The sequence below is a fragment of the Ictalurus furcatus genome, chromosome 2, assembly GCF_023375685.1.
Source record: "Ictalurus furcatus strain D&B chromosome 2, Billie_1.0, whole genome shotgun sequence".
In the NCBI taxonomy this organism is placed as follows: Eukaryota; Metazoa; Chordata; class Actinopteri; order Siluriformes; family Ictaluridae; genus Ictalurus; species Ictalurus furcatus.
Window position 1 is genome coordinate 34462487 of NC_071256.1, and position 23711 is coordinate 34486197.

Below are 23711 nucleotides of genomic sequence, written 5' to 3' on the forward strand. Positions count from 1 at the left end.
TGCTTAACCACTTTTGGACAGGCAGTTCAGTTCAACTGAAACCTTTTTAAAACCGAAAAGAACACACACACAAAAAGTAGTCATTTTAGCAAGATTCTGCAAATGCATATGCCTGTGGATGTACAGAGCTCACATTTGAGTGCCAAGTGTTTCACACCAGCACTGGTGAGGTAAAAGACCTTTCCACGTGTGATGTGCGCAATGCATGATAAACCTCTCTACTTAGTTTTATTGTGGAGTAAATAAACCTTTCAATGATGTTCATCTAGTAAGTCTGTTGTTGCAGTAATGAGATAATAGAGTAACAACCTCTATTAAGCTCTATTCATATGGCATTAATTCTACATGAGGAGCTTCCAAGAGTCCCAAAATTGGTGGGTGAACATACATTATGAACATCCTTTCATAAATATACATGTAATGGTTCGTATCACTTGGTCTCCATTCTGAAGCCCATTAGAACGAGAAACAAAATAAGATTAGTATACAGAAAGAACTCTATTGTAGCAATTATACCCAGTGGCTGCTACAGGTTTCCTCACCTTCTTCTTTGAATGTGAGAGTTTTATCACAAAGGAGGAATTAATATCCTAAAAAATATGATATGATATGATATACAGTGGTGGATGAAGTACCTGAAAGCCACACTTGAGTAAAAGTACAGATATCTTACCAGAAGATGACTTTGGTAGATGTTAAAATCACCATTCAGAATATTACTCAAGGAAACGTTTTAAAATATCTGATACTTTATTGTACTTAAGTATGGATAGTATTTTTTTTTTATACTAAACGTACTTAAGTAATGAATGTAAAAGTACAAGTGAAATGCTGTGAATAAAAAAAGCATTAAAAAATATTATTTTTACTTAAAAATGGAGCCTACATAGCACAAAAAACAAGGTCCTCAGGCTGAGGCTCACACAAGGAGCAAATAAATATTATTTAAAATTGATTTTATATACAGTTTGAGCAGCAAGATTGACGGTATTAACTCAGTATTAACTAAATATTATTTAAAATTGATTTTATACACAGTTTGAGCAGCAGGATTGTTCAGTATTAACTCAGTATTAACTAAATATTATTTAAAATTGATTTTATACACAGTTTGAGCAGCAGGATTGTTCAGTATTAGCTCTGTTTCTTCCATTTTGTTTTCTTTGAATTAAAAAAAAGTCCAAAATGTTTAAGTTTTTTGTTTTAAGTAAATAAATAAATAAATAAATAAATAAATAAATAAAGCCATTTCAAATTTGAAAAAAATGAACTGTTTAATTTGAATGTGGGGGGACTCCAGGCAAAACTGTCCATGTAAAGATGTTGGTCACAATTACAATTTAAATGACTTGTAAACAGTTGTGTTCCAAAATTCTCTGTTTAAATGGAAAGCAAACACAGTGATTATAATTGAATATCTTTGGCTGCTGAATCTGCACCATGTGGATGCTTGCATAACTGCGAGACTGATCATTTGCTCTAACATGTCAACACAAATCAAATGTCCATTCAGAAAACATGTCTTTACATCGTAAAGAATTTAAAGAACAAAATCCTGTTTTTCCTTCCCTCCCATTCCTTCTTTCATCTGTCCCTCTCTCCGTCCTTCCTCATATCCTTCCCTACAGTAAAACCCAGTCAGTACTTGAAACTGAAAAATTTCCTGTTCATCTTCAACAGAAGTTGGTTTTCAAAATTGCGAGAATTCAGTCTTGCTCTTCTTGGGCTGAAGACTAGTCATGCAATGTTAAATAGCATTTTACAGGCTGCAGAGGCAGGTAAAGGTGTGTTCAGCTTCACAGACAGCTTGCACACAGTTTTGAAGGATTTCAACAAGTCCGTGTGATCTGCTGAACAGGCCAAGTATCCGTCCGGTTGTTTGGAGCTGTCTTGTGCTTGAGATGGCTGCGGGATGAGAAAGAAGTCATCTTCATCAGATGAACTGGACCTAGCATCAGCTGGCTGCAGGGAGGATCCATCCATGTGCTGCTTGATGTAATCCATTCCTGAAATAGTGAGCATGATAATATAAATTATAGGATTAATACAACATTCTAATATGTCATGACCCCAACCTAAGGTTGTTGTTTTCTTTTTTTTAAACAAACTAGTTTTTTATTTATTTATTTGAGGTTTAAAAAAAAAATAGTGTGCAGCGATAATTTTTTATAGAGTGTCAAAATGTACAACTGTACACTTATTTTTCCACAATCCCCATGTTGTTTTGCCAATTCTGATTGTAGCGTCATCCTTTGTCCAAGTTGTTTTAAATTTTGGTAGAAGAATCACGGCTCAGGGTTTTCAAACATGTGGCCAAAGCGATTCTTTTTTCCCACCAGTAAAGCATCCACCAGAGGCCTGGAGGCTCGGTCAAGCTTGATGCTCAGTAGGTTGATTGTTGGAATTCTGGGCATTTGCTTCTGCTTGCGAGATGTTGGTTTCCTTGGCGACTGGGCTCATAGCAGCAGCATATTCAGTGAGGAATTCAAGTTCAGCTGGATTAAACCTGTAAAACAACAACATTGGTTTTATAACACTATAAAACCATTCATCTACTGAACAAAAACTAAAATGGACCAATGATACATGGAAGTTGGGATACAGTTAATGCCCAAGAAAGGGTGGAGAATCACAGGGACAGTTCTAAAGACATTCAGGACGTTTTCTTAAATTGTGATAACATAAAACTTGCACAATTTTATTCTTACTCACAGTGGAAACTTTACATCTGTGCAGATGACTGTGATGGCCCCCTCACCCTTATCTTTGATGATCCTCAGCAGTCTTTCCACTGCCATGAACAAGGAGTTCCACCTGGTTGCATTTGGATGGAGCAAACATCTTCAACAGTTTTGGCTGCAAGTGTGGATCTTCCACATTTGCTCCAAAGTGCATTACATTTTCCAAATGTTGAATGGTACACTTTCTTGTATACCTCATTGGATGTTGCTTTCATAGCTTCAACCATAGCTATTAGGTTGAGTAGGTGACAAGGGAGACGAAACTCAAAGCCATCATCTTCATTCAGAAGTGCTGACACATCAACAAACTCCACTTCTTCACCCACGCTTCATCCTCTCCCGGTTGAGATGCATCACCATCACTTTTGACTGCATTGTTCTTCTCATCTTCTCCAAAAACCTGGAAAGCTTTTCTGAAATTAGAACCATTATCTGTTCTCAGAATCTAACAATGAATTTCAAACTCGGAAAGGATATCATTCAGGGCGTTTGCCAACACATCGAATGTGTGCGAACCTTTCAATTGTGTGCTAGGGCTGCTGAGTATCTGGTGAGGCTGTCGGGGTCAATCCAATGTACAGTAACACCTATGAAGCGCCTCCTTCTGACAGACCAGCAGTCAGTGGTGGTAGCGATATGGTCAACCGCTCTCATGGCCTCGGTCACTGCCTTCTTCATTCCGTTGAGGCATCATCAATCATAGAGCGCAGGGTCAACCGTGACATTATTTTTGCATTAGGTTGCAGTTCCGTCACAAAATCTCTCGTTCAAGGCTGGAGCCCTTCGACCACATACTTCACAACAGCTTTGTCAATGAGACAGTCCAGTTGTTCACTAATGTGGTCTGTTTGCTGATGGATGGCATCTCAGGAGTCCTTTTTCTCTTCGTTGATGTCAGCTCTCCATATTGTTTAAGGTGGTGTATATGCTTTCTCTGAAACAGTGAGAGAGAAACATTTTCTAAGCATAATAACTTTAGCTACAGGATTTAAAAGCTACCCAACAACACTAACAGTCAATTAGCATTAACTGTAAGCAAGTTATGCATCATCTAGCCCTAGTTTGTGTTACTGATGTCATCATTAGCTGCGTTTACATGGACAACAATAATCCACTCTTAACCCATTAAGACCATACTTTGATTAAGAAACTACCATGTAAACAGCAATTTTTACTTATCTTAATCTAATTAAGGTCATAATCGAATTAAGCTCTAATCGGATTAAGACATGTGGAGTACTCCTGTTTTAGTCACATTATCGCATTAAATGTAAACACCTTAATCACATTATGAATGTCGAGTGAGAGTTTTCACCACATTTTGCGACAGGACACGATCACACACGGCAGTTCTGAACATTTTACGGCGAACAAGAGTATTCGGCTGCGTCCCAAACCGGATACTTGCCTACTATAGGCCTGTAGTGGGGAAAAATACATGTATCTCGGCTACTATATAGACGGTATGTACGCGGTTTGAGACGCAGCTCACGGCTTCAAGCAGTTGTCTATTAGCACGTACAGCATGACTAATAATTAACTGCACTTAAAGCGTTCGTAAAAAAATTAAATAAAAGCACCCCAAACTGTATGCGGTACCATAACGAAGACCAACTGTATGTCGATACGTGAAATTCTAGAGGGACGTCGGACGGCGTGGCGCGGTGACGTAATGACGCGGGCTGTTAATCTAATTATGATCTATAACATGTAAAACGGGAACATGAAAGGAGTATTCTAAAAGCGACTCATGTAAACACCTTAATCACGTTATTAGCTTAATCAGAGTAAGGTCAATAATTAGATTACTGCTGTCCATGTAAACGTAGTCACTGTTTCATATTAAAACAGTTCATTAACTTTGATTCATAATGTAAACCTACATTGGAGTCATAAATAAAGCCAAATAACATAATCACCGGATTTTGATGTAATTATTTAAAAGCAAAACTCAAAGAAAGTATGGCACTTTTGAAGATCTTCTGTAACCTGTCACTACTACAAATATCTCTGAATATTTCCAAATTTTTGAGTATACAGTAGTAACCATTATCTAACGATGCTGGTTACATATGTGACCTGGATTAATGTTAACTAAATAGCACTAAGGCTGAGGATTCAGAGGAGTAATCTTAACTTACCTCAATGTGTTTCTTGAGGTTGGACGGCGAGTTTTTAAATTCCAATATTTCTGTGTCTTTGGGTAAGCATAAGAGGCACTTCATCCAGTACGAAGACTCTTTCATTCCAACATAAAAAAACATTACTCGTGTTCAAAATATGGCCACGGGTGTTCACCTTCGTCCCAACCGTCGTTTGTCGTGGGAGTAGAAGGTGCTGCTGCTATTTCTGCTTCCATCATGAAATCGGTGGAACTGAGTAACTTGCTAGCATGACACGCCTGGGCAGAGCAGCTTTAAGAAAATCTTTGGCTTGGCTTGAGTGGAAAATGAAATGAATGGTAGTCATGTGAGCACTTGTTTGCACATGTGCAAAAAGATTTAATTCATGCAAGCACCAGACCACCAATTGGTCAAACCGGCTTGCTTGCAGTCTGTGTTCTGCCGATTTTTATCTTGCAGTAATGAATATGCTTTGGGGAAATGTATTGGAGTAAAAGTGAAAGTTGACAGAAGTATCAAAACCCAAGTAAAGTATAGATTCTCCCCCCCAAAAAATACTAAAGTGTGGAAACGAAGTATTATTACTTTGTTACATTACACCGCTGATGAGATATGAGATATTACTTTCATCTCTGCTTTTCTCCTTTTTGCTGTGCAGTTGTGTTTTTTTTTTTTTTTCCTGATATACACAGCAGTTCTCTTCTGTACATCTATAATGTACTCGATATGTTTTGATCTGTCAAGTTCTGCTGAAGTGTTTGTTCCTCATATTGATTTAGACACTGATGAAAGACTCACATGTATAAGAGAGTCCTTTTACAAGACTGCTTTCGCTGTGCTCTATTGATTGATCCTGGCAGTTCATGGCTGTGCATGGAATAGAAAGTGTTTCCATGTTGAAAACGTCTCAAAGATTTGCGCTTGCTTTACTGGGATTGCTTTGAATTTTGAAGTAAGTTTGTGTGTGTGCATGTGGGTGTGTGTACATCAGTGGCTTTTAAAATAGAGGAGGCATAGGTGTGTGTTATAGAAGTATATATCTGTGTGTGTGCTCTGTTGTATGCGTTTCATCTGTTGGTCGATTTAATTCTCTATCTCTCCTCATTACAAGTCTTTATATATATATATATATATATATATATATATATATATATATATATATATACACTGTATATTTTACAAAAGTTTGTATTAAAAGAACAAACAGTGCAATACTGCAGTGAGATATTACATTTCACCAAGAGTGATGAAGACACATTTTTACATTTAATATAGAACCATTTCTATTGAAATTGCATATTTCACTGAAATGTTATGGGAAGATGGGGCATCAGCTAGAGATGTGCACAGGGTTATTTGTTTGCAATCCTGCACACAGTTATTATTTCTGTCTGTACATGCTCATGATATTTTATAATGAAGTCAGTCGGTTCAATTTCCCAAAAAATATAAACAAATGAGTGTAATTTAAAGCACCGTGACTATAACCAGGCAGTTACTATGTAAATGCTTCATATACAAGCTGTGCACACCTGGGGCGTATTCCAGAAAGCATTCAGAAAGGTTAACTTACTGTCACATAAACCCTGAACTCTCGGTTGATTAACTAACCCAGACCTTGCTGACTCAGAGTATGTCGGTTCCAGAACACCTCTTAGGAGTAAGTTCAGTCAACCTCCAATCGGTCACTCAGAGTTAACGCATGTGCACGGCGAGTACATAAAGGCATTATTGGCGTTTTCAGGAGTCACCATGGAAACCTGAAAAAAAAGCGAGCTGCATACTTCAGCGAAGCAGAAGTTAGAGGTTTTAATGCATGTTTATGAGGAGTATAAGCCATTTATAACAACAACAAAAAATGAACTGCTGCTTCAGACAGAGAGTCGGCTTGGAAAAAAGTAACGGATCGAGTAAATGCGTGAACTTATAAGCTCTTAAATATCTGAAAAGTTTCCTTTCATTATGATGCTAAATTAAACATTGATCCTTTTAGACCCGTGTCGTATCATTTAATAGACATGCCTTTACTTATAGCCCTGCATCAATATCTTAACATTGTACATAATAATAATACTAATAATATAATAGGATTTATATTTTTTCTGGATCCAGAAGAACTTGGAGACAAAAAAAAAGATAATATTTCATAAACTTCCTAAATTGTACCCTAACTAATTGGCCCAACCTTGTATAATAACATTTCACTAGGTTCTATATAGCCACAGGAAGAAGACAGAGGCCCGTAAAATGGGTGGGGGACCACCAGCACCTTCCCTCACTCCGACTGAGGAGCTGGCACTCTCCCTTAATCAAGGGGGCAGTTCCAGGGGGCAGTTCATCAGAGTCATCTACCTCCCATGATATAAGTGGCTTGGTAAAATGCACGTGTAGCGTATTAGTACTTAGGACTTGTTTTTTTGTTTGTTTGTTTTTTTTTTGTTAAGTTTCCAGTGCTTTAATTGATTTATCCTTAAACAATCAAGATGAGAATAAACACTGCCACGGTCTAAAAAAGGAATTTTTAAATAACTCTTTATTGGCAATGTTTCACTTGTGTATTATTCATGTTTATTTTATTTCACTACATATGGTGTGTACTGTAATCTTAATTGTTTTGCCCCTACTAGATATTCCTTATGTCTGTGTATATCGGGCGTATTTGTTTGAGAATGTACATGATTTCATTTTCTTACAGTTGCTGTTGGACACGTTGTATTAATTGACCCTCCTGCCACAGTTGTAAGTGATTATTGTGTTCAGTTGTTGTTTCTGTTTGCTAGACCAAACATCATTAGTAATTTGCACTGTAGGATGTAGATGAAGAGACCACCTCTGCTGTGACAGTGGTACAAAATGAAGATGCTGGAAGGCCCACAGAGGTTTAACATATAATGCATTCCTTATTTTAAAAAAAATGTGATTATTAAAACTTTGTCATTGTTCCCTTAAAGATTATGGCGATTCCTGTACACAGGAGGGTCCATCTACCTCCACAGAGAATCTTGGCAGTGTAAAAAATTGCTTGCAGTTGTGCTGATTAAAAATATTTGGCCTGTGTATGTATTACAGAAATGTATTATTGTATAATTATATAATTGTATAATTGTATAAATGTATAATTATATTGAATTATCATTCGGTCTTGCTGTGAAGGAGCTGTATAAGGTTCATCGTCAAAGGAAAATTAGAAAAAGTGACATGGACATGGACCTTCTACAACTTCAAATGGAGGAAAAAAAAAGGTGAACATAAAAAAAGGCCAGGCTTGAATTGAATTGCTGAAGCACTGGTTTTGACAACGTATTTGCCTAGTGATTATTATTATTATTATTATTATTATTATTCTGTCAATTATTGTTGAATGGTAAAGCAATGAGTTCAAATGTCTTTTTCAATTACAGAAAATAAAGAAACAATGAACTTCAATAGTCATTTAATTAGAAACGATCACATCGTGTAACACCCTGAAATCTCTTTGGTTCACTGGGGGTTCCTCTTCCCATCTACATCCATGCCATGCCATGGTTCATCATGGTTTATGGCCAGGGTACTGCACAAAATTGTGTAGGAACCGTTTGAGTGCAAGGCATGCTGTATGAACGGCCCCACACACCGTTGCCTTTTCCACATGCTCTGCATCACCCATGTTATATAGAGAAAACTCCCTGTGGCAAAACAAATGAAGGTCAATGCATAAAATGTGCTCGTGTAACACTCCGGTAACACTCCCGCAAATATTCATCTGGGTATGAAAAAGATTTCATGTAATCCGTGCTTCCTCGTCTACTGGATCTTCTTGAAAAGGGCACGCTACAGTCCGTCAGCTCTCTGAAACAAACTAACCCTGGAACATAACCTGCTCCGAACCAGGTTATGTTCAGAGAGTAAGTTGCTATGGCAACTTACATACCCTGAAAGTTCCCTCTGTTTCTGGAACTGAAACTGAGGTTATCCATAAACTCTGCGTAAACTTATCCAGGTCAGTCGCATAACCTACTTTCTGGAATACCCTCTAGTAATCTCAAACTGAAAACAAACAACCATACAAACAAAAACACAGAGAGACTCTTATGACATACATAACTATATTTGTATCCATTTAGAACATATTATCTTTTGAAATAATGTATTCAGTTACATCCCTAGGGTGTATATGTGGGTGTGTGTGGGTTTAAACAGCTGTGCTGTTACGGATTACCAGTTGCCAGTGCTCAAAGTCTGGATTTAGACATTGTTTTGACTTGAGTCACAATTTTTACATCTTTGAATAATCTAATTCGTATTGAGTGAATGAAACTCATTTGATTTTTCAGGAAGCAACCTTGAATTCTGTGACATTAGCACTGAGTCATAATTTAACAACGATTATCATTCCTGAAATAATTTGTGTATGTATGCCGGTATTTCTGGGTGGCGGGGTTACCTGCATCGTGGTCGCCACTAATGAGGGACAAGGCAAACACTAGACAATGCGTATATGTGTAAGTTGTTGAGCTACTGGCAGTAATGACAGGGACGCATCTGTATGTCGAGAAGGTTGTATACGGGTTAGACATTGCAGTAATGAGGTGCAAAAGTCAGAAAAACATGTCTCATTGAAATGCTAGTAATGGAAGGCAATGGCCATTATCTGTACTTTAAAGAGAGTGTAATTTCATGTGCAGCAGGCAATAAATGTCTCACTCCACAATACATAATAAAAATTGCTGTTTGCTTAAAAAAAAATTCACAGTGTAGGTAAGTGCCTAGTTTTCAACAGTCATTAGTTACTTTGTGTCATGGTCCATTGTAATGAAACATCTCTATTATGCAGTTATTTAATAACCCCACTAACACATATGTAACAGATCATTAGGAAGATTGTTGTCTACAAATATAGCAAATATAGCAAGTGGTGCTAAAACATGCCAGCAGAAATAAATAAACTCCCCCAATAAGATAGCAGTTTCTGGTTTTTCCTTTAATTTGTCACTAGGCTGAATATAATATTGGGATTTACAGTGGGGGAAATAAGTATTGGATGCGTCAACATTTTTTTTTCAGTAAATATATTTCCAATGAGGCTATTTATGTGAATTTTTCACCAGACATCAGTAATAACGCAAGAAATCTGGAAATATGAAGAATTCACAACATCCATAGATGAAGTTATGTGTAATAAAACGGAATGACACAGGAAAAAAAAAAATATTGAACACGCTAACTGAAATGTATTTAATACTTTTTTTGTAAGGACAGCTTCAAGATGCTTCCTGTATGAAGAAATTAATGGGCCGCAGTATTCAGGGTCCATTCTTCTAAACATATTGTCTTTAAATCTTGTTCAGTTGGATTCAAGTCAGGTGATTGACTTGGCCAGTTTCCATCCTGTTTCCGTCCACAGGAGCTCCTTGCAAGATTTCTGACCAGGGAGTCAGAAGAGTAGCCCAAGAGCCAAGGACCGCACGGAAAGAGCTCCAGAAACACTTGGAGGCAGCAGGTGCCATCGTCACAGAGAAAACAATAGGCAATGCACTCCACTGCTCACATTCACCCCGCAAGACTCCATTACTAAATAAAAGGCATATTTACTGAAAAACATGTTGGCACGTTAAATACTTATTTCCCCCACTGTATATAGAAACCACCATGTTATCTGATACAGTGTAACAATAAACAGATTAAAATAAAAAAATAATGTAATGTAAGATGAATGCTTATTTAATACTGATGGAAGGAGTCTCCAGTGTTAGTGCTTCTTAAGTGGTGAAACAATTTATTTAGGTTTTCAGCTGCAGGAAAGTGTACTATACACACAGCCAAAAGGATGTATTGTCATTTTCTGTCTAATTTAATAACCAATTTTTTTTTTCTATTCGATTAGCTAGTTATAGCAGTTTAACCTTGTGACCACAATGAGTTAAAATAGCAAAGCACAATTAGCAGCCTGTCAGCATGGAGACTGCTATCTCCAATAATTTGGCCACTGAATAGTCTCATGATTCTCACATCCCTAAGTAAATAGGTTTCATTCACTTCATGTATTATCACTTCACTGAAAATGTTAAATTCATACTGAATATGGTTCATTTCCTTCCACTCATTCCACTGACCTTCTTTATTACAAAATCTCTATTATCACGTGTGTGTGTGGGGTGGGGGGGTGCACCTAGAAATCCGATCATCACTGATGTGAGATGTCAAATTTGAACAAACATTTCTGAGCATGAACAGGGGAATGGAAGAAACAAATGAATAGAAACAAAACTAACCATGCAGTGAAAAACGTAAGAGGGGGGGGGGGGAAAGCAAAATAAGAACAAGAGAAGGGTTCAGAAAGGGCAGGAGGAATAATGAGACCCATGTTGGCTGTGAGTGAACAGGTTGGGGAAATGGGGGATTTGGATGAGACTTCTATTGTGTGTGGTTTAATTGGTCATTTAAATGCTGCCAGATGATAGAGGCCTGAGCCAGAGAAATGGCCACTCATACTAAAAAGAATACACAGGATAGAAAATGGATGGGTAAGGCCAGGTAGAGGAGAAGGAGGTGGAATAGTTACAGAGACGCAGAAAAAAAGAGGTAGAAATGAAAAAATGGGCTAAGGGAGAGAGAAAATATAGAGGAATACTGAGACAGAGAACATCCAGAAGGAAAGATGGCGAGAGAAAGAAAGAGAAAGCACAGACTTGACAGAAATAAATTTCAAATTATATCAGCAATTATAAATAAAATTCAGCTTAAACAAAACAAAACAAAAAAAAAAATGCAGAAAATTGACAGAAAGACCTGGTAGGACATGCAATGAATCCATATTGCCTTCTTACAAGAATAATCACAATTCACAATGGCAAACGATTCCTTTCCCATTAATATTATATAGCACTGATCATTTACTTTTGAAATCTAGTAGAAAGAAAAGGCGCTTTGACTCATTCAGTCTGCATGCTATTTCTCACGCAATCAAGAATGTCTACACATTCATTTAATTCCTACACTCTCACCCTGAAGCCACTTCAACTTCATGCTTGTCAGGGATTAAATAAAGCCTCAAAAATAGCACCTAATGTCTGAAACATTGCGCACGCCTTGTGACACCAGTGACGTGGGCAAGCCGCTGACATGAAAACTCAAACTGTCTGTAAGCTTTAATTTTTTATTTTTTAATCTAACGTCATCTACTGCTCTGAAACAGCAGCTAAACCTGCACTAGTTTAGCAACATCATTAAAACTGACAATAATGTGTCACACCATGTATTTGTCAATGATCTGAATGTCACTCCAATTTATTCAAATACAAACAAAGCAAACAAATCTTTAACACAGCATAGTTTAAAATGGTGTCTTGGGAAACGTTTTGCTATGATTTAATGGATGACGCGGCTGTCACTACGAAGGATTTTCATAAAACCATTCTGGTAATTATGTATGATGAAGACACTGGACTTTGGTAGACTTTTTTTTTTAATTAGTTATCTACAATATCACTATGCCAGGTCAAAATGCCGGTACTGACAGCGTAGTATGTGAATGATACAGTTCCTCAACCTTAGCTACATCACTCAAGTTCTTCCCCCACCCCGAAGACATGTGTTGTAGGCTGATTAGCTTTCCAAATTGTTAACAGTGTGAGAATGTGAGTGTGATTGCGCTCTGCGGTGGGTTGGTACCCCATACATGGTGTCCCCCACCTTGTGCCCCGATTTCCAGGCTTCCTGCGACCCTGTGTACAATAAGCAGATAGATAGATAGATAGATAGATAGATAGATAGATAGATAGATAGATAGATAGATCGAGTGCCCTCCACTAATATTGTAGCAAATATGAGCAAAGAAGGTTGTAAAAAATTGTTATTGTTTAATCTTTTGTTCAAAAATTCACAAAATACTCTGCTCTCATGGACATCAACAAATTGCAAACTTCTTTGTTAAATATAGGTGTGCAACAATTATTGGCACCCTTTCAGTCAATACTTTGTGCTACCTCACTTTGCCAAGATAACAGCTCTGAGTGTTCTCCTATAATACCTGATAAGGTTGGAGAATACATGGCAAGAGATCTGAGACCGTTCCTCCATACAGAATCTCTCCAGATCCTTCAAATTTCAAGGTCCACACTGGTGGACTCTCCGCTTCAGTTCACCCGACAGGTTTTCTATGGGTTTCAAGTCAGGGGACTGGGATGGTCATGTGTTAATTTTTATCCATGTTTTGGATCATTGTCCTGATGGAAGATCCAACCATGGTCCATTTGAAGCTTTCTGGCATGTAACATCTTCTATATAAATATATTTTTATATATTTGAATTCATAGGGGTGCCAATAATTGTTACATGCCTACGTTTAAAAAAGTTTTTTTGTTTTTGTTTTTTTTTTGGATAAACCTGTGTTGTGTTTGCAATTGTTTGATATCCATGAGCGCAGAGAATTTTTGTGATTTTTTTTTTTTTTAAATATCAAATGGTTAAACAATATGACAATTTTTCACAGCCTTCTTTGCTCTACCATGGGTGCCAATATTAATGGAGGACACTGTACATAGATAGATAGATAGATAGATAGATAGACTCAGGCATTACAGCAGCAGCAAGTGTTTGCAAGTAAAAATAATCAAGAGAAGTCAAATAAATGTATTCAGTAGGATTAAAAATAGTAGCAAAAGTATAGAAATACCTGTATTATATGTTTATAGCAATCAACCTGTGATCATAGCCATCCATCCATCCATCCATTTTCTGTACCGCTTCTCCTTACTAGGTCACAGGGCTGTATTCATATGTCCACTCCTATTTCTATTACCCTTAGCATTGCTTTGGCAGCAATGACACATTATATAATGACATTCATGGCAATAAAGCATTAGAAATGAATGTGAGAGTAAACCCATGCTAATAACATATAACACACTAACATCTTCTGAAATTGTCATACAATGCCAAGGGTAACTCTGTGTGTGTGTGTGTGTGTGTGTGTGTGTGTGTGTGTGTGTGTGTGTGTGCGTGCAAAATAGCTTAAAACAACACAGCTTGTCAGTAGGACAGAAATAACCTTAAAATTGCTAGCACTGTCTGGTATCCAAAGACCATGCAAAAGCCACAAATAATGTAATAAATTCTAAATACATTTTCCAGTAGAATTTTCCACACAAATAACCACACACTCACCCTCTCCCCTTCTGCCGCTCACACACAATAATTTAACCAGGCTCTTTTAAAAAAATTTTTTTTTGCGGATAAATCTTTCAGTGGGATTAAATTGTCTGACAGTTGGGAACATATTCCTCAACTGGAGTGACAATTCTGTCCATAACGCTTATCAAACTTTCATGAACTCCCATGTGATGTGATATATAATATAATAGGTATCACTTCAGATAGCTGTAATGTCTAAGTCTGAGCAGGAGGGAAACTGCTGTTCGAAAAAAATGCTCCTATGAAGCTAGGCAGATTCAAATGAGTGGGGGGCGCGTTATTCAGAGCACTGGCGTGAAAAGAGCCTCCTTTGTCAGATACACACTGCGTTTCTTTTGCCTCGCTTTTATGGTGATGGAGGCTGCAGGACATGAATGTTAACTATTGCATATGAAGGCATATGATACTGCGAAGTGTACCGAATACAACGAAACCGAGACGCTATTTTATTGTTTATGCTGAATGTGTGTCGCAAAAAGGCAAAGAAACAGAATGAGTCACTGAACAGCGAGGAGAAAGTCACCAAAACAAAACCAACAAAAGTTCCCGTGTCCTTCTGTAACCTAACCTGACAAACACTGATGCCCGAGCTCCTGTGTTTACACCACTGAATTTCTGCTGAACTGTAACACTGTTGGACAGGTGCGCAGGTGCACGCACTGAGAGCAAACAAAGATAAAGTTGTTTAGTATGCAGAAAATCGATCTAACTATTGTTTCTTTTTCTCATTCTGATGAACCGAAGAGCAGGAAACAGACGCTGTCGATACGTATTAATAGGAAGACTGGGTCATAGCAAAATTGATTTAAATTGCCAAGGGATGCAGAAGCAGTACGGAAAATGAATATATTTGAATAGTCTCACATCCGAATTCCTGCTGAAGCCTCTGCAAATTACAACTTCTGGCCATTAGACGACAAATGAGCAAGAGAAGGCATTTAACCAAATGTGCATTCTGTCTTGGGATTATCTCGCCGCTGAACTAGGCTTTTCATTCGCTCTAGGACAAGACGGCCATGTTTTGCCTGTGTTTCAGTCTCATTGTGAAGCCTCTCCCTCATTTTGGCTCCCCGAGTGACTAATAACGCAACCCCATTCAGTCCCCACCAAGACATAAAAACAACCCAAACAACATTTCCGAATATATTCCTCCACTAGAGTGACCGTTCTGTCCATAACACCTAGCAAACGTTCAGAGAACTCCCATGTGATATATAGTATATAGTAAGATTCACTTCATTAAGAAGAATATATGATATACAGCATCGAAATACAGCTTTAGAAGAGGAAAAGAAAGACAGAAGACAGATATAATAGAAGACATAGTCCTAGAGAAATTGGGCGGAGAATCTCAGGAGTAAAAAGCCAACAGTTCAGATTCCCCTAAGGGAGGTGCTTAAACAAATATGCTGTATATATGTACACCCTGCATTTCAAAATCTAGGTTTTGTCCCCCATACTTTTTCCATCCATCCATCCATCTATCTTCTATACCGCTTATCCTTCCTTCAGGGTCACGGGGGAACCTGGAGCCTATCCCAGGGAGCATGGGGCACAAGGCGGGGTACACCCTGGACAGGGTGCCAATCCATCGCAGGGCACAATCACATACACACTCACACACCCATTCATACACTACGGACACTTTAGACACGCCAATCAGCCTACCATGCATGTCTTTGGACTGGGGGAGGAAACCGGAGTACCCGGAGGAAACCCCCGCAGCACGCGGAGAACATGCAAACTCCACACACACAGGGCCACGGTGGGAATCTGGGCATTAGCCAGACAGTCTCCAAATGAACCCATTCTTTTAGAAACATGATTCATTTTTTTTTTTAAATGAACTTTCATTATAATAAGCTCAGGGGTCAGACTCGAGTAGCTAGGGCTCACTGAACTGTTTGGCTGTTGCCAAGCTTGACCAGAGTAAAGTGTCTGTCACTGCAAGGTAACAAGCGAAACCTGGTATGGATTTTCAGAGAGGTGACTACTCTTACGCAATGAAAGCGGAATGCATTGATTTGGAGATGACCGGAATATTCCATGACCATCCATGGAAAAAAAACTCTCGCGTCCTGAGGTGAGGTGAGGTGAGGTGAGGGCGGTTGCGACACAGCATTCAGACGCTCTTGAGCGCATTGAGGTATAGGTGAAAGATTTTCCACTTTGTACAGGGCCGGCACCAGGGTATTCGGAACGAGGCGGCCTCGATGTGTCACTGGGGGGCATGCCTCGCCCAGCTCACTAAAATAATAATAATAATTTAAAAGTATTAAGTGTTATTAAAGTACCATATATTTCCTTATAATTGTGAACTCCTTTCCCAGACCTCTCCGGGTATTTAAAGGTGGTGGCAGCTGGTTAATTTTGGGTTGTGAGCAAGAATTATTACAATAATAACAATAATAATAATAATAATAATAATAATAATAATAATATCACTTTACGAAACCCACTTTTAAGCGAAGATTAAGCATGGCACAGTCCATTCGTTGTGAAATTTCGATTAATATTGAATTATCAAGCTGAACGTTAAATGTTTTAGACAAAGTCTTCTTTGCAAGTTTGCTCTCATGACCGCGCTCGACCACAGAGTTTACGTCACTGTCGTAGTAGCAGCGTGTATGTAATTGGCTGATTCTGACTGTACGCCATGACTTCTACCCTTCATTCATAATCAGTATTCATGGTAAAACTAAATAAATTTACACAACTGTTTGAAAAAATATTTAGTTAATTATTAATATTCAAAGACGTAGTCCCAGCGGCTGAAATCACGTTCGGGGGGTGGGGTGGGGTGGGGTGCTTACCAGAGGTGAGGAGGCACAGTGACCTAGGTGGTTAGGCCGGGCCCCCTGGGGCCCCCTCGTGGCACCGATGCTAAGTTTGTATTTGAGGTATGCCATCATAGCTATTTCAGCCCATGAAATCTGTTGTCGAAATAATTATTTAGCCTACGAAACTGTCAAATATGGATACGATTGCAAGCTAGCTAGCACACCAAAATTGTGCGTATGTGCCATTGCAACGTGTCCATAAACGATTTAATGGTAACGTTAGTCAAAATGTTCACATGGAGATGAGCGTCCTACAATATTTTAAGACGAAGAGGACAGAGGAGGATGAACAGCAGGTCATAGGAGTAGAAAAGACAGAGGAGGACTAGCTTGTAAGTTGTACCGATAGCTACCAGTTAGCCAGCTAGTTCACGTCACACCGTGTTGGACGTTTTTTTGACTGAGTTTTCATTTTCTGCCGTGATTCTGTAAAACGTCCTTTATTAAATAAAGTATATTACGCAGTTTATGGTATGTAGTAGTTTTTGTTCTAGTTCTATTATAGTCTGTCTCTCCGACTGTGCATCTTTACAATCTCCCCTCCCCAGTCTGAGTATTCTCAATCTTCTGTCACCGCAAATACCCTCTTACATCCGAAATAAAAAAAGAACATTCTGCTCCCAAAGAATTAGAAATTAGTATTTAAGTGCTTCATTTAAATAAAAAGTATTTTCCAGGGAGCATGCTAACCCTTTTAGCATTTCAGCATGCCCCTCAGGTTCAAAATTGCTCCTAAACCCCTGGATTATATATTTGTAATTTTAAATCCCATGACATTCAGAGAGCAGCTACAAGGCTCGTATATTACCTTTCTCTACTACAGGTTTCTTTGTATAAAATCATACCCCAAAAAATTATATCATAATTGGGGGATCGTGAGTTCAAATCTCAACAATGCCACAGCCATCTACAGAGTTAGCAAAAGAGTAAAATGTGCCCTCTGGGTAGGAAGAATGTCTCTCTCTCTCTCTCTCTCTCTCTCTCTCTCTCTCTCTCTCTCTCTCTCTCTCTCTCACACACACACACACACACAGTGAGGTGAACTAGTAAATGAGAATTCTGCCTCCCTGTTCTCTCTTCTGTGACTGATTCTTGTATAAATCCCATGTCCCATCACTCCCTCTCTGTTTAGGAGTCCCTCAGTGTGTATGTTTCTCTCCTGCTTTGCCGCACGAGCCGAACAGCTTAGTGTAATCCGTTTCACACCTGAGGGCATGCACCCTGAGTCCTGTTTTCACCATCTTCACATTAAAGGTACACAAAATGGAGCATTAACACCTGTAGCGCTCTACCATCATTGCCTTTATCTCCCATTGTAAATTAAAGGCGGGCTTCCTAGACTTTTTTTTTCTTCTTCCTCCACCTAAATGGAATCTATCTATCTATATCTATATCTATATATATATATATATATATATATATATATATATATATATATATATATATATATATATATATATATGGTGGATTTAGCAAAGGATAAGCAATATCGCAATATCACAACCACGTATCTTTCCCAAGAATCCATCCGTGATTTACAGCTCCACTGTCCTCATACAAGGACATCACTTCTTTCCCAATCAGTTTGTGCAAATAATCTCATAAGATTCACATATGAAGACAGTGGAATATCTTTCTAACCAAAAATACCCTTCTGTTTGATGAATCTGATTAGGCCTTAGAGTTATTAGCCTCCAGCAAATAGAAATACAAATGAGAATGCGTGCAACATAATCACAGCTCACCTTCAAAAAGGTCATACGTGTCTATTATACATACACAAAATCAAATCAGAGGTTCATACTTTATACAGGTTTGAACTCATTCTAATATGTGATCGTCGCATAATAAGCGTTAATTTATACAGGGACTCGATGGATTATGCCCCACATAATGTATTAAACAAATAAATAATTAAATGTGTCAGTTATCATAGGGAAACCTGTATGTTGAAGCTCTCCTTCATTTCGACGTGTACGGTAAGAGTCCGCACGCTGTACTGACACTGAACGTTTCAGTTTCTGTGGTTTTCCCTCATTCACTCAGAGAAAGAGAAGAAAAGCAAGGCTGTGCAACAAAGTAACTTGTCTTCCAGACTTTCCAAGAGATTAAATGGGATTAAAAGTATGATGGTTCATTTACAGTTATTTATTTATTTATTTTTAATTTACACGCTAAATTGCTTTGGTATAAGAGGAATAAAACACCAGAGCATGCTGGTATACAGTCAGGATTTTGCTGAGGTTTTTATTTATTTATTTATTTATTTATTTATTTATTTATTTATTTGTGATTGTTGCAGCCAAATTGCTTGATCTTGCTGCGGATTTTTAAACTCAAAATCCGCGATACAATTTTCGGAGTTTCTTGTGCTTTTTATTTATTTATTTATTTATTTATTGCTGAAAACTACTTGAATTGGCGAGCTTGCAGTTGCACGAAGTTGTCTTTCACAGTGATGTTTGCTGGTAAATGAGACCTTTCAGCTGTACTCATCTTCAATACACGTGAATTCAAGAGGGCCTTTGGCTGAACGTACGTCGTGATGACATCACGTGACGTGTCTCGGCCCGAATCTGCGGAAAATCTGCGGTGATTTTGAAAAAACGCAAGCTACTCCGGATTTCTTTTTGTTCGTTTGCTTGCTTTTGCGTTCATTTGTGCGATCGCAAAATCCAGGACTGGTTATAGGAAAAATAATCAACTCTATAAGGGGTAACAACGGTGTCCTGATTACTCCAAAGTCACGTATGGAGGGAATCTAAGTGCAGGTTGAATTCCGTCAATTAACTAAGATTCAAAATGTGACTACGTTGTAAACATTTTAAATGACAGCTGTAACACTACAGTAAATGATTTAGAATGAGATATGAGAGGAATGAGGGGAAGAAAATCTTAGTAAAGCTGTTTTTTTAGTGGTTTAAAGGTGCAGAAGGTAAGAATAGACCTTTTTGTTCAAGACTAGATCTCTAGGTGGGTTTGACATTTGGATTTTTTTTTTTTTTTTTTTAACTCCTTGAGGCCAACAACCCCATAATGCACCTTTAATACAACACTCAAAAGAGCACCCAAGGTAATTTTCACTTTTTTACACTGGTACGAGCGCAGATTCTGTCTTCATAAGAAACAGTTCATTCACAGAAGGGAAGAACTAAAGCAAGTTTGAGCTTTAGTTACTTTCTGGGAAAAATATATATATATATATATGTTCTACCATCTGCACTTACATTTGCATTATAAAAAGTTGGTGTTTGTGTGTTGTTGCGCTACCGGTGTAGTAGGTAGAGATTAGATTGAAAAAAAACCCCCGCAGTATTCCTCTAAAAGTTCACTTCGCCCCCATAGGAGCGTGACTGTTAACCTGATTTAACTGATGGCCTGATCTCTTCACTCTCACTCACTGTCTGCTGGCAAATCTCATCAATATAGGACTTTAGGTGATGCCTGGGATTTCAGTCTGTCTTTAATATGTCCCTTTCTCTCTTCTTCCCTAGTCCCTAAGTCACGACGTTGATCAGGTCCAGCCCGCCAGCACACAGCAAATCTCTCTCTCTCTTACTCTCTCTCTCTCTCTCTCTCTCTTTCCCCTTAGGGAACAACAGATGAAATATATAACTAAAAGCAGTGCGCAGACAGAACAAAAGATGGATTATAGTTTCAGCCATTTTCCTTCACCCTGCTCTCTCCCACAGTATTTCTTCTTTCTCTCCAACCCTTCAATTTCATCTCTTAAATGCAGCCGTACACAATGTCAGACTTCACCCCGGCGTTTGATTTCTCTCATGATACAAACACACACACACACACACACACACACACACACACACAAAATCATTTTCAAACTGAATATAAATATATCATGCACACACAATTAGACGCGCACACACACACACACACACACACACGCACACACACGAACACATACTCACACATGCACACGCAGACACACATGCAAGAGCACACATGTACGCATGGAGATAAATGTACAAGCACGGACGGACACACACACACAAGCATACAGTGCTGTGAAAAAGTATTTGCTCATTTCTCCTGTTTCGTTTTTGTGTAGTTCTCGTACTAAATTGTTTCAGAAATTAAAACAACATCTAAGATAAAACAAAGGCAACCTGAGTAAACACAAAATACAGTTTTTAAATGTTAATGTTATTTATTGAAGCAAAAAAGGTTATCCAATACCAACTGGGCCTGTGTGACAATGCATTTGCCCCAAACTTATTCCCCAAATCTATTATATCTATGAAACTGCATTCATAATGGGGTTCAGCTGGACTAGACACAGACAGGCCTGATTACTGCAAACCCTGTTCAATCACATCAACACTTAAATAGATTTTTTTCCTACAGCAGGAAGTTGGTTAAAAGGTCTTACACAGTAACACACCATGCCAAAACCGAAAGAAATTCCAGAAATGATGAAGAAGAAGGTGATTGAAATACATCAATCTGGGAAGGGTTACAAAGCTATTTCAAGGCTCTGGGACTCCAAAGAACCACAGTGAGAGCCGTTATCTCCAAATGGAAAAACTGGGCACAGTAGTGAACCTTCACAGAATTGGTCGACCTTCCAAAATACTTCCAAGAGAACAGCAACTACTCATCCAGGAAGTCACAAAAGAGCCAAGGACATCAAAGGCCCTACAGGCCTCTCTTGCATCAATAAAGGTCACTGTTCATGACTCCACTATCAGAAAGACACTGGGCAAAAATGCCATCCATGGAAGAGTGGCGAGGTGAAAACCACTGCTAAGCCAGAAGAACATTAAGGCTAATGTAATTTTGCCAAACCACACCTCGATGATCCTCAGACCTTTTGGGAGAATGTTCTGTGGATTGATGAGTCGAAAGTGGAACTGTTTGGAAGACAGGCGTCCCGTTACATCTGGCGTAAACCAAACACCGAATTCCATGACAAGAACATCATAGCTGCGGTCAAGCATGGTGGTGGAAGTGTGATGGTGTGGGGATGCTCTGCTGCTTCAGGGCCTGGGCAACTTGCAATAATTGAGGGAAACATAAATCCTGCTCTCTACCTAAATCCTAAAAAGAAATCCTAAAGGAGAATATTCGGGCTTCGGTCCGTAACATGAAACTCAAGCAAGACGATGATCCAAAGGATAGGATTAAATCCTAGTCCTAGAACTAAGTGAAAGACTTCTCTCTAGTTATCGGAAGCGTTTGGTTTCATTTATTGCTGCTACAGGTGGCACAAACAGTTTTTAAGTTTAAGGGGGCAATTAGTTTTTCACATTAGTGATAGGTGTTTTTTGCTTCAATAAAGAAAAAAAATTAAGAACTGTATTGTGTGTTTACTCAGGTTGCCTTTGTTTTATGTTCTATCCCGATTGAAGATCTAAACCTATTTAGTATGAGACGTACACAAAAACCGAAGAAATCAGGGTGGGGGCAGATAATTTTTCACAGCACTGTATGCATATACCAGTAGACAAGTATAGGCTCATAGACATGCATGCACAAACAAATAAACAGTATATGTCAGTAAACACACATACGTGTGCACACATACACAGACAGGGTGACACACACACACACACACAAACACACACACACACACATGCAATTTTTCCATTTTTCTGTTTCTTGTTAATCTCTTCCATCTAGTGGAGTAAAGTGGTAGTACAGACTATAGAGAAAATCTATTTATCTCCCTGCCTGCTGTCTGTCTATCTGTCAATCTATTCATTTTCTTATCGTATTATAAACTAGGTTTCTCCACCCAATCATTCTGAGAATAGCAGAAGTGTACTGTATTGTATGTGTACTGTATGTGTGTGTGTGTGTGTGTGTGTGCACGTGTGCATTCGTGCATGTGTTTGTATTATAAAAATATAGTATTTAATTTATTGTCACTATTATACACTTTACCTGGCTGCTACTGCAATAACTGTTATGTCCATATTTGGTATAAGCTAATCTGCTGAATACTAACTCATAGCATGTTATGTTTACATTGATACCATTTTTAAATGATATTGTTACTCCTCGACACCTATCTTCTGCACTGCCTGTTATATCAGACACGTCCACACTAGAACTGTGTACTGTTCGGCGCTACACTGTCACTTACTGTGCATATTGTCCTGTTTTAGTAGTATTGTACTGTCCTGTGTTGTGAGCACACGTCTGCACGTGCATTTTATGTAAAAACGTGTAGATCTTATGTAGTTCCGTGTCGTCTCATGTGGTTAGTGTGTTGTTTTATGTAGCACCGTGGTCCTGGAGGAACGTTGTTTCGTTTCACTGTGTACTGTACCAGCTGTATATGGTTGAAATGACAATAAAGCCACGTGAACTTGAATTTGAACATGAATATGCTACACGGTATTTACCTTTGTTGGATTTTGCCAAAAGTGGAGCCACAAAAGTGTTTTTGTTTTGGTTTTTTTGTCGTTAATTCAAAAGTCAGACAAAATCAAAAGTCTACAGTAAAGAGACATAGTGATTATAGAAGTAAGCTATAATAAAGAGACATAGTGCCTACATAGGAAATGAAAGAGATCCTGAGGGATTAATAATGAACAGAAGAAAGAAAGGGAATAGGAAAAGAGGACAGAGTGTGCAAGTACATTCATATAGACTCATATACTCGGTGTAAATGAGCACATGCCATTCATCTACATCCTCATGGCTCCTCAATTAGCTATAATAAAAATCAAAGCCGGGAGCCGTCGAGCGAATGCTTAACAGCCTTCAGCATCATTAGTCATAAAGCTGCAGGTAATGAGCATTAACTCCCTGGAGCGGCTCTTTGTCTCTGGTATGTTATGTTGGAAAAATTGGACTTCGTCAAAATAAGA

General features: G+C 38.4%; 1 protein-coding gene and 1 long non-coding RNA gene across 2 annotated transcripts in view; both read right to left on the bottom strand.

The window, feature by feature from the left end:
• Window positions 1-23711, bottom strand: part of LOC128602447 (acid-sensing ion channel 2-like) — a 414535-nt gene that overhangs the window by 130144 nt on the left and 260680 nt on the right. The gene's annotated exons all lie outside the window — the stretch shown is intronic.
• Window positions 1227-2800, bottom strand: LOC128602455 (uncharacterized). Its single transcript, XR_008384844.1, has 3 exons — window positions 2713-2800; window positions 2337-2506; window positions 1227-2006 (listed from the first exon to the last, which is right to left on the bottom strand). It is a non-coding gene; the product is annotated as an uncharacterized LOC128602455 (long non-coding RNA).